Genomic DNA, 15,181 nt, shown 5'->3' with positions numbered 1-15,181 from the left:
AACTGGTAAGTTAATGCACAAAAGGTTCAAAATTACAGTAAAATATACCAGTTTGCAAGTCTGATATTTACTACAATATTTACAGAATAAACAAATTCTAAATGATCAAGAATTCAATTCATAAAAATATATAATAAATGTAGAAGCATGTCTTATCTTATTGTGGTGATTAAGTTCATATTCTAATAACCATCTATGAGGGTCGTTTGAAAAGTTCACAGCCTGACAGAGAAATTAGACTAGGATTATTTTGAAACAATCTTTATTTCTCAACATAATCGCCCCACACTTGGTCCACAGTGTTGCAATACCCTGCTAGTACACAGATTCCTTGAGGTCTGCAAAAAAGCCTTCTGTTGCTGTAACAACCTCTTCATTTGACAAAAATTCTTCCTAATCAAGTAAATTTCGAGCTTTGAGAAAAGAAAGAACTCTGAGTGTACAAGATCTGGTGAATAGGGGACAGGGTGTGGCAACAATTTCAACTGTAGTTTGTGTAGTTTATCAATCATGATTGCAGACGAGTGAGCAGAAGCATTGTCATGACGAAACATTTTCTTCTTGGCCACACCTAGTCTCTTCTCGCAAATTTTCCCTTTCAGTTGCTGCAAGACATTTGAATAATATTATCTGGTTATTGTTCTCCCCTTTGCTAGATAATCAATCATGAATATCCACTTAGAATCCCAGTACACGAACGTCATGACTTTCCCAGCTGAATGAACAGCTTTTGCTTTCTTTGGAGGCAGAAAATCACTGTGCTTCCATTATTTCGACTGCTGTTTTGTCTCTGGTATGTAGTAGTGGACGTATATTTTTCGAATCAAGCCAGACAATCCCTTGAAATTTGACATCGAACATGCTTTTGTTCGAGTTAACGAACGCAGAACCCATCTTGCAGAGAGCATGGACATACGCAAGACATTGCCTAAGGTTTGGCACATCAATTCAGTTGAGATATGCATAACCTCGCTAATTTTCAGCACTTTCAATCAACAGTCATTCAACATCATATCGTGGATTTTTTTCTACGATTTCTTTACTTGTTGCTGTTACTGGATGTCCACTGCGAGGATTGTCTTCCACACTCTCTCAACCATGTTTAAATAATGCTGCCCATTTTATCACAGTTGAAAACGCTCGAGTGGATTCCTCCAGTGTAGCATCCATGTCTGCTTTAATTTCTGTTGGACTCGTTCCCTTTTTCACGAAATATTTTTAATGACAGCACTAAGTTCGATATTTTCTATTTTTGCCACATTATTTGGTGCACTAACTACAAAATTACACTACATAAAAGATAGTCAACAGAAAATTATGATTCTTCGTACTTGAAATAACGCAAAATGGCCACTAACAATGGCAGCATTGTTGACACGTTTTCAATGCCTTCTATGTATCAGGCCACGAACTTTTCAAACTCACCTCGTACTTCTATCAATCACGAACACAACTACGCAAAAAAGGGAGGGGGAAAGAGAGGCAAGAAAAATGAAAGAAGAAGGAGAGGGATGGAGAGAGAAAGACGGAGGGGAAGAGAGGGAGGAAGATGAGGGAGAGAAACAGAGTATTGAGGAAAACGTCGAATTACTTAATTTAAAACAGAGCCTTACCTAAACATTGAAATACTACATCCAATTTTGCAAACACACAACACATTAGTGAGCCATAAAGTTTACTGTTTCTATTTTAAGGGAAGAAGTTGAACTAGCACTTAAGGAAATGAAGAATGGGAAAGCAACAGGAGTTGATGGAACCCGCATTGAATTAGTGAAATGTTTGGGGGAAGGCAAGAAGAAAATTCTATCATTATGCAACGAAATATATGAGAAAGGCGAATGGCTTGAAGATTTTACGGAGATAGTATTGCTTCCAATACCGAAGAAAAATAATGCCAAGAAATGTACTGAATTCAGGATTATCAACCTGATATCGCACTTGGCGAAGATTGTCATGTGCATATTGAATCGACATTTATATTCTAAGATGGAAGAACAGTTGGAAGAAGAGCAGTTTGGCTTCAGGAAGCGAAAAGGTACGAGAAATGCAATTGGACTGCTACAAACAATCACCAAAAGATACTTAGAGAAGAATGAAAAAGTGTATGTAGTATTTGTGTACCTTGAAAAGCTTTTGACAGAGGATTAGAATAAACTGTTGGGGATTTTAAAGAAAATAGCTATGGATTGGAAAGAGAGAAGGCTGGTGAGTAATCTTTATATAAAACAAGTCAAAGTCAGGATACCAGAAGATATGTCAGAAGGAAGTGAAATTGGGAGAGGAGTACATTAAGGATATCCTTTATCACCTATCCTGTTCAACATTTACTTGGAGGATTTAGTAAAAAACTGTTTTCAGAACATGGGAGGCATGATAATAGGAGGAAGAAGAATAAAGTGTTGAGATTTGCTGAGTGATATAGCATTGTTAGCAGAAGAGGAGATGATACTTAGGCATATGCTACCGGAGCTAAATGACAGCTGTGAGCAGTATGGAGTTAAGATAAATGCATAAAGGTGCATACACACTTAGCGAACGAACAACGAACGAATGATGAAGCAAAACTTCGTTGTTCATTCGCTGTTTGAAGCGACGTACAAATCATCAGCAAATTGTCAGAAAACGTTCACATTCGCTGATTGTCCGCTATAAAGGCAGACGAAAATATAATTATAGTAAGTGCAGGCCTGTTTCATAAACACAGTAATAATATTAAGTAATAGTATTACAGTCATGAAAACAATTTTATTAACCGACTAAATTCTGTTTCATAAACGTTTTGCACGAGTCATAAAATACGTATGTACAGTAGCCAGATGATTTGAGGTTAAGGCTGACAAACATAACCAAGTTGGTCTGCACTCTACAGCTATTTATATTATTCTCTCTGTTAACAGTTGTTGAATGAAATAAGTCTTGAAGTACTATCTTTAATAGCAACAGCAGAGTAAATCGTAATATGTGTGAAGGTTTGGGAGACAATTTATTTCAGATAAGATTGTAAATCACTGCAACTCGAAGTTATTGTTTCTGTTATTTGATTCAGTTGATTTACGAGTAAAAGAAACAATATGATAAATCTAAAATATTGTGAATAGATAATTATCATTCCTAATTGTTCACGTCTTTGCTGTTGTAAAGTTTGCAATTCCAAAAACAGTGTATCAGTAACAGAAGCGTGTGTGTGTGTGTGTGTGTGTGTGTAAAACTTACACCTCGTTATCTAAAGAAGTACCATATGAAAATGTTAAGCAGTGAAAACTTTTGATGACAATATTGTAGCAGCATTAAGGACAGTGTTAACGACAGGGTTAGTGGACCCTGCAAAGCGTCTTATGCAAGATATTTCAAGTTCCGTTATAATTCGGAATACTGCGCAAGTACTTATATAAAAAGGCTTAAAAATTATTGGTGCAAGCGTAAATAAATTACTCTTTTACCAAAAATAAATAAATAATGCAATAACGACATAAGTACTTACGCGGTGAAATCGTTCCTAGAAAATATCGTGTTTGAGTTTGAAGGTGTGGATGTTGTAGAAGATTAATGTTATGACGAAATTAATAAAAATACTGAAATTGTCTTAATGGGTTTTTATTGCTGATTATGTTGAAGTAGTATTTTCAAGAAGTTACCTGACTATACAAAATGCAAATATGTTCTAATTAGAGATTGTGATGTGGAATTGTAGATACGGTACCTATAAATCTCGTAAGTTAATTTTAGTTTATGCCCTCAATAGGGGTGGTTTAAAGTAGTCCATATATTTTGTAATAGATCTACTTGTTGATATATGTCTGCAAAAGATTTTGGCTCACCAAGATCTTCACAATGTTAATTAGGTTGTCACAAGTACCGGTATATATTGAAAAAACATTTCAATAGGTACAGAAAATATTAATATTACTGTATTTTGTGATGTAAATGTCCCATAGGCATATATTTCTGAACAATTATTATAATTTGAAAAATTATGAGAAAGGAGGGAAAAAACGTTAAGTTCAATCATTCAAATAACATAAAATAATGTAAATATACAGTAATTACTTTCTATACTGTAATTGAATTTAATTTAGGTTTCACCCTTTCCAATTGTTCCTCTTTTACAATTAGACAAGATAGTTTTCAATTTCAGCCTGGTCCACCTACATTGGCGCCTATGACAGTTTGTAAGTATTTCTAAGTATGGAGAGGGACTTTGTTAGTAATTCATTTTGTCTCTGATGCTTTTTAAAATGGGGAAAAGACGTGACAATAACTTGAAGAAACAGAGTTTTTTGCGAAAAGTTCTCGAATTGAAAGGTCAACTATTTCATTATATTCGTAACTTTCTTGCATATGGTTGTAGGATATTCGTTGTCTAAAATTTCTTGGACGTCGGACAAACACTCCCTCTTCATCACTATTTGAGTCAGAATTATCCATTTCAAATGTTTTCGTGGTTTTATCTTCAAAATCTAACCCTACATTGGCATTTACTTTTTACAAATTATTAAACTATTACTTAAAATACAGTCATGGAACTAACGTTAATATTATTAATAAATTTAATTATCTTTGCTGCTTTATGAAACACTTTAGTAATAGGCCTATTATTATTTATTTTAGTAATAATATGAGCGTTTACAGTAATAAATAATATTATTAACTATTACTTTTATGAAACAGAACAGTAATAATATTACTTAATGTTATTACCTTTTTAGTAATTGTATTAAATTATTACTTTTATGAAATAGGCCCCAGGGGAAAGTTTCAGTACACGGATACCTCACTGACAATAATTATCTTAAAATACTAAAAAGAGAGATTTGTCTGTGTTTGTCGTATGCGCATCATGCTTACGAAAAGACACTTTTCAGTGCCAATAATTTATTTTGTGTGCACAAGGTTGGAACTTTGTTTTTTCTGGGCGTGAATTTGTCCAAAACATATGTTTATACGCGAACCAAGTTGACTTGTACACTTCATCACTTCCCATTCCAGATCTTTTTGTGGACTTCTGTCTTTCCTTGCGGAATGATGTCAGTAGGGATTCAATTTTCAATTTTCTTTTTGACTTCTGCTCCCTACAATAAACAAAAAACATGTATCCACTGAAAATAAATAAACAAAAATAATTTTCAAATTTTGCACATGTTTGACTCGCAGCTGAACATCTTTCCAATAGGTTCCCAAACATCATGTTTTCTTACTTTATTGTGGCAAGTAGGATACTTGGGATTCCATGAAGTTTCCTGCTCCCTATATGCATTAATAAGATTTACTATAACAGCGTCTTCCGTCCACTCCAGTTTCGACATCCTGTTAGTGAAATTGAACTAAGCACTGCGTTCTGCTACGAACTACAAGCTAGTGGCAAATCCCGTCCACAACGAATACCAACTTCCTTTGATGTACCGACAAGCGACGGATCACTTCCGAAGGCAAACCAAACGATTGGTTTGCCTTTGCTGCGACGTACACACGTACCGATTTCAATCAACGAATGCAATCGTTTGTCGTTCGTTCGTTGTTCGTTCGCTAAGTGTGTACGCACCTTTAGACAAAGACCATGGTCAAAGGAAGAAAAATAAACAAGGTAAACTTGCGAATTTTAAATGAAGCAGTAAAACAAGTGGACGGCTTCAAATACTTGGGGTGTACTATAAGCAGTAACAGGAGCTGCTGCCAGGAAGTCAAAAGGAGCATAGCAATGGCCAAGGAAGTTTTTAATAGGAAAAGGAGCATCTTCTGCAAACCTATGGAAAAAAGAACTAAGGAAGAGACCAGTGAAATGCTCTGTATGGAATGTAGCATTGTATGGGGCAGAAACATGGACATTAAGATGAAGTGAAGAGAAGCATTTGAAATATGGATATGGAGAAGGATGGAGTGTGTGAAGTGGACAGACAGAATAAGAAATGAAGCTGTGTTGGAAAGAGTGGGTGAAGAAAGAATGATGCTGAAACTGACCAGGAAGAGGAAAAGGAATTGGTTGGGTCACTGGCTGAGAAGAAACTGCCTACTGAAGGGTGCACTGGAAGGAATGGTGAATGGGAGAAGAGTTCGTGGCAGAAGAAGATATCAGATTAAAGATGACATTAAGATACATGGATCATATGCGGAGACTAAGAGAAAGGCAGAAAATAGAAAAGATTGGAGAAAGCTAGGTTTGGAGTGAAAGACCTGTCCTTGGGCAGAACACTGAATGAAAGAATGAATCAAAGTTTACTGCCAACTAGTGGCCGAGTTTACGAGGGAATGCATTGCATGTATCTGTGGAATGTGTAGAAGGGAAAATAGAATGGAAGGGAAAATAGAAATTCCAGTGAAATATTGCTTTTGTGAAACTAACACAACAATTTCACAGCAACACAAATAAAATTATTTTGACAAGTACAAGAATATTATCTCATAAAATGTCATCTAGAAGAAGTGCAATTGGGAGGGGAATCAGGCTAGAAAAGAATCCAACCAACTAGGACATTGGAAGAAACACATTTACAGTAGAACCTCTATTATCCGTGGTAATGAAGGGGGTGGACTGAACAGTTAATCGAAAAAATCGGATAATCCGTACCATAAAATATTTTCATAAATTAAGCATATAATACTTGGTTTCCTAATTTGAAATTCCTACCATACTGCAACTATTGGTGTCTTCATACTACACACTATACACTGTTATGCTGGTTATAACTAATGAAAACAGTGAAATACAATAATACGTATTACTTTGTTTTATTCTATTAAATTGCGCATATTTCTAATGCCAATCTTGTATTCTGATGTGCTATGAACCACAGTTTTTCCTTTCCCAAACAGCTCAACACGTTTTCTTTGGACATTTTGCACAGAATGACTAAATGACACATAGGTTTGCAGTTGTGTGAAAGTTCTTGGGGTCATTTTTTTCAAAGCTGATAGTGACTATTTTACAAGTTGTGAAAAAACCTCCTCCCAAAAGCATTTCTACTGCCGGTACTGGTAGCATTCCTACTACATACTGTGTAACAGTAAATGTTGGTAATAACCTTCCGTAGAAAAAATGCGTATTAACATATTGTACAGTACTTAGTATTTTTCCGCAGCAAAAAAAAAAAAATAAATAAATAAGCGAGAGAGAGAGAGAGAGAGATAGTCGGATAATCCACCAATCAGTTAATAGTGTGACGGATAATCGAGGTTCTACTGTATCTACAGTATTATGCTGTGAAGCAGCTCCCAAAGTCCGTCGGCCAAGTAAGCTAAGTGCAAAGCACAGAGATACCAACACGGAGTCTCTGCCCTTATCCACTGGCTGCAACATTTGCAATAAATGCGAAATTTTAATAGCAATAGCAATGATGTATAAAACTTTAATACTGTTTTTCAGAACTAAGTACAAATTCCTAATAATATACAATTTGTAATGTTCACAGGAAATTCTTGCCGACAGTTATCTATGCAATGTCTGACATAAAGCAATTTACACAAACTTGTCTGTACACATGCAATGACATATTTGTAGAAACCACATCTTTTTTCTGCTATGATCCAAAAATGAACCGGGTATGTGTAAACTAGCAATGCAATGTAGCCACTGAAACTAGGCTACTAGCCAGACTATCCAATAAACAGCTAAGTTCGACTGCAGAGCCATCTGGAAGTAAATGCTTTCACACATGGAATGTATTTCTCAACAAAGATCTCTGCAATAGAGTTAATTTGCACCAAAGACATATGAAAACCAGTTTGTACAAACTGTATGTGTGTGTGTGAACAATAGATACTATATGCATGTAACCATTACATGATGGCAACATACCTCTCGAATTTCGGTGAATCAACAACACTCTGCACTCTATATATTTATTCTGTGGGACTAAAACCAAATCAAGTGTTCTTCACTAGAGTGAATTTAATTTGGGTAATAAATATGTCAAATTAAAACTATTAGTTTTTAATCCCCAAACACAAAAAGAAACTTAAATTTTTGTGAATGATAATTACAGAAAATTAAATACTATCTCTTTGGACCAATAAAAATAATTTAGCAACACCAAATGCAATTTATAAAATTCAGTGAAAAAGATCCTTATACGATCCCATTTTGTCAATAGCAATCTATTATAAACACACAAGGAAATTCTTTAACTATATGACATGTAAGAATTAAAGAATTTTACACTGTGTCAAACTGATATTTTTAGGTCATGAATTTAAATTATGAACCTCACCTTCTCTCTTTTGGTGGCACAGAACTGGATCCAGTCCAAGTACACATTACAGAAACTATTGCGAGTGATTCCAGAAGCGCGAAAATCAAAATCCTCATCAATATTCATGTTAAATACAGGATCGAGATCTACGAAGTTTTTATCAAGCATCGGTTGCAGTGCTTCAAGTATGGTTGGAGAATTCAGCCATTCATCCAGACGTGAGGAGCGAACAGCATAAAATATAATACTCTGCAACAAATTATAATTTGTATAACAACAGTATAATATAAACCACAAATTGACATTCATAGATCCATTGACATAGCTAACAGCATACTATTTGGATGCAAAATGGCAAATGGAGAGTATCCAAACGCTGGAGCATTAGCAACCGGCAATTTACATTCATATCACTATGAGAACTAAAGCTTTGAAACATGTTAACTAAGATTTGTTTCTATGTACTGCATTAAATTAAGTCGAACAGTTCAGTCAATAGATTTCTATTTTCCATTTTGCATACTTACCTTTACCTTTACTTTGCGAAAATCGAAAACTTGTAACATTGAAATGGCACTATTGTCTGAAATACTGTAGCCTTCAAGGACATATTTTGTAGCTGTCACTTCCCATGCAAGCCAGCGTTGGCTGAATGCTGCATTCATACTGAGCATGTGCGGCAAGTGGCCTGGTTCACAACAGCAACAACCTAAGTAACAACAATTATTGATGCACATTAACTTACACCTTCGATGCTTATCATCAGACCTGGGGCCTATTCCACAACTGTATGGTGTTATACATTACAAGTAAATTCTCTAGTAAGTAGTACAAATACTAAGTTTCTGTTCCACAAAAGACTTTTCTACAGTAGTACTTTACCACTCCATATTTACATATCACCAGTGAAGTTCCGTGATTGTGTTCCACAAAAGTAATAGTATTTGTAATTTGCTAATGAATTGTCACGTATTCTAATACATACATGTACTAAAGCGATTTAAATACATTTCATAATATTAAGATATATTTTGATAAATATGTTGTACAGAATATATTTTCTTGCTTCCATTTCCTTCAAAAGAAACAATTTAATCCCGTTTGACATCATTTCAATAATTTTGCGGTGTTTGGAATTTCGTGACAATTAAGTTTCGTGGGTGAACATCGTTACTAATGGCATCTTTTGGTAATATGAGAAACTGTCACGGAGCATTATGCGGGGATCGCGGAAAAACATGGTGATATTAATGAAGTAAATCTTTCATTATTAAAGAAGTAAACTAAAATAACACTGCAGCGTTGCGAAATTCATAGAACATTACAGCACTATCAATCTTTGCTCTACAACGTACCTTAAAATACATTATGATTAAAGAGACAAACAACTGGAAAAATCATATTTAAAAAAAAAAATTACTCCCAAACTAAATGCAGCATGTTTTGGTAGATCTATGCAAGAGATAGTAAATATTAATACCTTAAAAACAATATACTTTGCATACTTTCACTCAGTAATGAGTTTTAGAATAATATTCTGGGGAAATTCTACAGACAGTAACAGTAACTTATATTCCTACTACAAAAAAGATTACTTAGAATAATAGTAGGTGCCAAATCATTTTCAAAAAAACTACAAACCATGCCCATGGCTTGTTAGTATATTTTTTCATTAATAAACTTCCTTGTATGTAATTGTGAAAACTTTGTAACTAATGCAACAGATCATAGCATAAATAGGTCTACTCGTCAAAAAAAATTACTTTCATATTCAATTGGCAAGTTTATCATGCTATCAAAAATAAGTGCATTATATGGCAGTAAAAAATTTTAATAGCCTCCCTATGGATATAAAAAAATCAAATTCAAAACATAAGATTATTTAAGGCCAAATTAAAAAGTACCTAATTTCTCATGCCTTCTATTCTGTAGGTGAATTTATGACATTCAACAATCTTGCATGAACATTCCTGTCTTGTTTAAGTATCAATACTATCCCCTTGTGTTGTACTGTATATTGTAAAACTCTTCTTTATTATTTCAACTAGACTGTGACTAAAATTAAGATTTTGTAGTACTATTAGGATTTTTTTACATGTTCCACATTCCAGCTGTGAAGCGATGTATGAATACCATATAAATACAATATAACAACCTAATTCGATGAATGAAATAAAAAGATAAACAGTTTAATGTTATGACGTGATATGTTTATTGATATGACGTCATTTGTAGCGATTCATTGGTAATGTATGAAACACTGTAATTCTTTTGTGGAACAGAAAGATACAATTCCATACTTTACAACATCTTTCATCAGTAATTTTTAACTTTGTGGAATAGGCCCCTGGGGAGTTTTCAGATTCAAACTCAAATGAAGATAATAAATTTCTGAAAGTGATAAAAATAATTTTGAAAGAGGAAACCAAGCTTCAACTCTTCTAAATGATAAAAATGATTAGTGCAGCTTCCTCCAGAAACAGAGAAAAGCCCAGTTGATCAATGCCATACAATTATGTTCTGTAGCATTTACTCTTCATTTATTACTCATATCAAAATTTGTTTTTATTTTTACCCACCATCCTATTACAGGATAAAATAAATTCCACCTTACAGGTGCTTCATTTGTTCATCTGACATAGAACACATGAGGTAAGAGAGATATTAGCTGACAGTATCAGGAGGCACTGGAAGTCCACACCTAAATGCATGTTCCTTTTAAGATAAATGTATTATTTTCATTTGCTTTTTTTCTACATAAAAACGATTCTTAAATAGAGGGAATAACTTAATGTAAAATGATTTTCAATGGTTCACATATGCGATCAAATTACGTCTTTCCTCATAGTAAAGCAAACTTATGGCAATGTGCATCAACCTCAGTTAAAAATGTAGCAACCATGGGTTATGAAACCATGGTTAAAATGCAATTTGAGTCCACCATTTACAATTACTGGTCATTTACACATAGTCAGCTGACACCTCGTTTAACTAAATGGAAGATTTAAAATTCTAAAGAATCCTAAAACATGGGTTGAAAAAATCTAATTTTTAGTTTTTTAAAACCTAAATATATGGGCTGTGATAATGAAATATATTAAAATTATTTTCTCCCAAAAAATGTTCAAGGAAAAAGCGTCCAAATATCTTCTAAGCTGACAAACATGGTCCAGTAATCCCTCTGTATCTGCGGGAGATATCCAAAACTAACCACAGATATGCAAAACTGCAGATAACAGTGAACCTATAAAGAAGCCTTTTTTTCGTTAACATACATATATAGTGAAACCCCAATAATACACACCCATTTGTTACGCTATTCTGCATTATATGCCCTTGGTGAATATAATAGACTGGAATGCAACCCTTGAGTACCTGCAAGACTACTGTATTCAGAGCCTGTCCTTCTTGCTGGCAGTTTTAAATCGCATTATCAATGAAGACTTGACAAAGTGGAAGTGGAAGCAGTAGATATTCCAAATCCTTCTTGCAACAAATCCTTTGCCGCGGTTTCTGTGATTCGTAGATTTATTAATGTTTCTAGTAGCCAAATTACTGATATCACTTCAGATTTAAATTGTGCGGAAAATACAAATTATTCATAGTACTGGATTAAGTGCAAGACAGAAAACAATTTTTGACTTTGTTTAATAAAGGGGCACTTTGATAAGACAGTGTACTTGTTCTGACATTTTCTGAAAGGAAAGAAAATAAAATAACCTTTTATCCTGCATAATTACAGTATTTAATCCTTAAATTTTTTCAACAAAAATTTATGTTGATTCATTACCTTTGTGTCAAAATTTAAAAATCCAAAAATGACCCACTCTCGCTAATATGTAGTCCCATTTATGCATTTTTATGCGGTCCCTTGAAGAGCATCTTAATGAGGTTTCATGCGTATGATAAAGTTTAATTTGATAAATTAGAAGCAATCAGACATTAAGAGAAGCAAATAATAATACAAAATAATAATAAATACGTTGTACATTATTACACTTGTGAAAACAAGCACTTGCTGTCTCTCTTGTTTCAATGTAATTAATGCACCAGTTTTGAGAATACTTTCCACATACTCAACTTGTGAATTAATTAGTTAAAAATTGATACAAATAGTACAGCTAGTCTCAAATACATTTTAACATACACTTCTTTAAAAAAAAATACCTTAGTCTATTATAAGGTGTAATTAAATTTTTAGATTAAGACACTAGGCACTAAAATATATTTTTAAAAATTTCGCAGAGATTAACTGCAGACAACTGAAACTGTGGACACAGATTCTGCAGATAAGAGGGGATTACTGTATACAGAATCATCACTCAATCAATTTTGTGTTACAGCAGTAAAATATGGACTATACGAAAAGTAGATGATAATCAACTTACGACAGCCAAAATTAAGTCTATTAAAACTAAAACTGCACTATGATTATTGCTAAACCATATGTGCAATGAAAATATAGAAGAACTGAAAATGGAAACTATACTTCAGTACAGTCAAAATTACAGGAATGGAGGTAGGGATATTCAAAGACTAGAACATCTTTTAAGTGTCACCATTAATTAAATTTTTTCCTACAGTTTAGAGGCTGCAGATAACATCTAAAATTTAAATTATGGTTTATTTAACGACACTCGCAACTGCAGAGGTTATATCAGCATCACCGGTGTGCCGGAATTTTTGTCCCGCAGGAGTTCTTTTACATGCCAGTAAATCTACTAACATGAGCCTGTCGCATTTAAACACACTTAAATGCCATCGACCTCAGCCGGGATCGAACCTGCAACCTCGAGCATAGAATGCCAGCGCTATACCAACTGCGCTACCGAGGGCGACAATAACATCTAAAAACATAGTTACAGACCATATGAAACCACCGAAGTTTAAAAGTTAAGAAGGACGAGGGAGAAGAGAACAAGACGATGATGAGAGTATTGGGGTGGTCAAAAATAAACTTAGAGACTCTGATAATATCACACATTTTACGACCATATCTCATTCCCTGACAGAAAGACAATAGATGTCTGCCTGTGTGTTTCAAAATTACTGGACTGATTTTATTTACATTCAATGCTTGTAAGCCAATTTATCCACGTAAGTAACTTTTTCGACTCACCATCATTTTCATCTACTCCTTCAGAGATGGCTTCAAACTTCTCGTTGCTGACAGTAGGTTCCACGAAATTCAAGGCCACGCATCTGAAAAGTTACTAATCCATTTCCAAGTTCAATTATGTGAACTAGGCAGTTGAGGTAGTCTGATGCCAACACAAAACAATCTCCTTGTGTAACTGGTCCCCATCGTCCTACAGACAAAAAAAATTAACTACGTATTAAAATATTACCAAGAAGAGTTTAACAAAACCAATTTATTTCAGGATATTCTGGAAAAAGTTAAATTAAAATTATTGATAATAATTTCAAGCATTTTTAAAAGTTCAATATACATGTATGTGTGTGTGATAATTTTGTAACTACTGTAATGCACAATGAGACAAGCCAAAATCTCTCACTGAAAATTCTATTAATTTTTCTTGATTCTGATTCACTTTATAACACTTTCAATATTTAAAATAAGATTAAAATTTAAAACTTAAAAACTTCAATATGTTAAAATATATTTTATACATTACCTTTCTAATTACAGTAAAATCCAGTTTTAACATTCCTGTTTTTAAGGAATAATCTGTCAAGTCCCAACCAAATTACCATAAGAATAATGTAATTAATTCCCACTTTTAAGGAAACCAGTTCAAGGAAAATCCCAGTTTTAATTCAAGTGGATTCTGTGATAATGAAGCCTGAAATATCAAATCGACTTCCAATAATCAATAGTACCAGCATAATTCTTTATGGTCTTGCTTTGCGTTGTTTTCACACAGTGGTTGCTTTACTTGCTTTGTTCTCGTGAGTTGTGTGAATCCTGTTTCCAAGCATTTTTGTTAGTTTATGCATCGTTATAATGGTGATTAAACGGAAGAAATTAACTATCGGACGGAAAGTGAAAATAATAAGGGATGTCGAGATTAATCCTCAAATAATACTATTGCATATGGCTAAAAGGAATGGTTTGCTAACTACATCATTATGGGGAATAATGAAGAACGAAGACATTTTCAATGTTGAATTTCAGTGTCATTTGGATTCAACCAAACAGAAAATCATTCATGCCTCACCATTTAAAGAATTAGAAAATATTACAATGAAATGTATTGTAAATAATAGTTGTAGGCCTACTTAAATAATTATAATGTTTGGTATATAACACACATATTAGTAATAATTATTGCCTTTTCTTTTACCATTTTATGTAAACCCCTTTTAAGGAAAACACTCCCATTTAAAGAAAAGAAAAGTAATCCCTCAGAGATTTGTTAAAAAGAGCTTCTACGGTATATTTTAACACAATGAACTTTTAAAGTTTCTAAGTTTCAAACTTTTATCATATTCTAAATACGAAAATTCTATGTTGGTGTTGAATTCTTTAGTGAGATGAAGGCGAGAATTCGCCACAGATTACCTGACATGTGCCTTACAATTGGGGAAAACTGGGGAAAAAACCCAACCAGTCCAAGCAGGAACTGAACCCACACATGAACATAACTCTGGATCAGTAGGCAAATGTGCTACCGCCTGAGCTATGCCGATGGCTAGCATGACTTCTTTCAGACGTGAAGTGGAGTTTGTGAACTCGAGTAATAGATTTACAGCATGTAAAAGAATCTTGACCCTGACTGACGAGACTACAGACAAAATCACTAGCTAGCTGATTCTCACCTAACCAATTCCCTCCCTAACAGACAGATGTTGTTGTTTTCTAATGCCAGGCGTTTGACAATAAAATCATTTGACCTCTTGCACTCCAATATTTTTCAAAGATATTATCATGGCCAGCCACCAAAGCACAGATTTTGAGGTGTTCCGAATCCATTTCTTGGTTTGAGTTGCACAATGGGCAGTTAGGGGACTGATATATTCCAATTCTATGCAGGTGT

The 15,181-nt window shown here is 34.0% G+C and overlaps 1 pseudogene; it reads right to left on the bottom strand.

The window, feature by feature from the left end:
* Positions 1-15,181, bottom strand: part of LOC138709197 (pecanex-like protein 1) — a 107,853-nt pseudogene that overhangs the window by 66,188 nt on the left and 26,484 nt on the right.

This window comes from Periplaneta americana, chromosome 11 (assembly GCF_040183065.1).
Source record: "Periplaneta americana isolate PAMFEO1 chromosome 11, P.americana_PAMFEO1_priV1, whole genome shotgun sequence".
NCBI lineage: Eukaryota > Metazoa > Arthropoda > Insecta > Blattodea > Blattidae > Periplaneta > Periplaneta americana.
Note: the sequence above shows the minus strand (reverse complement) of the source record. Positions and strands in the feature narration are given on the sequence as shown.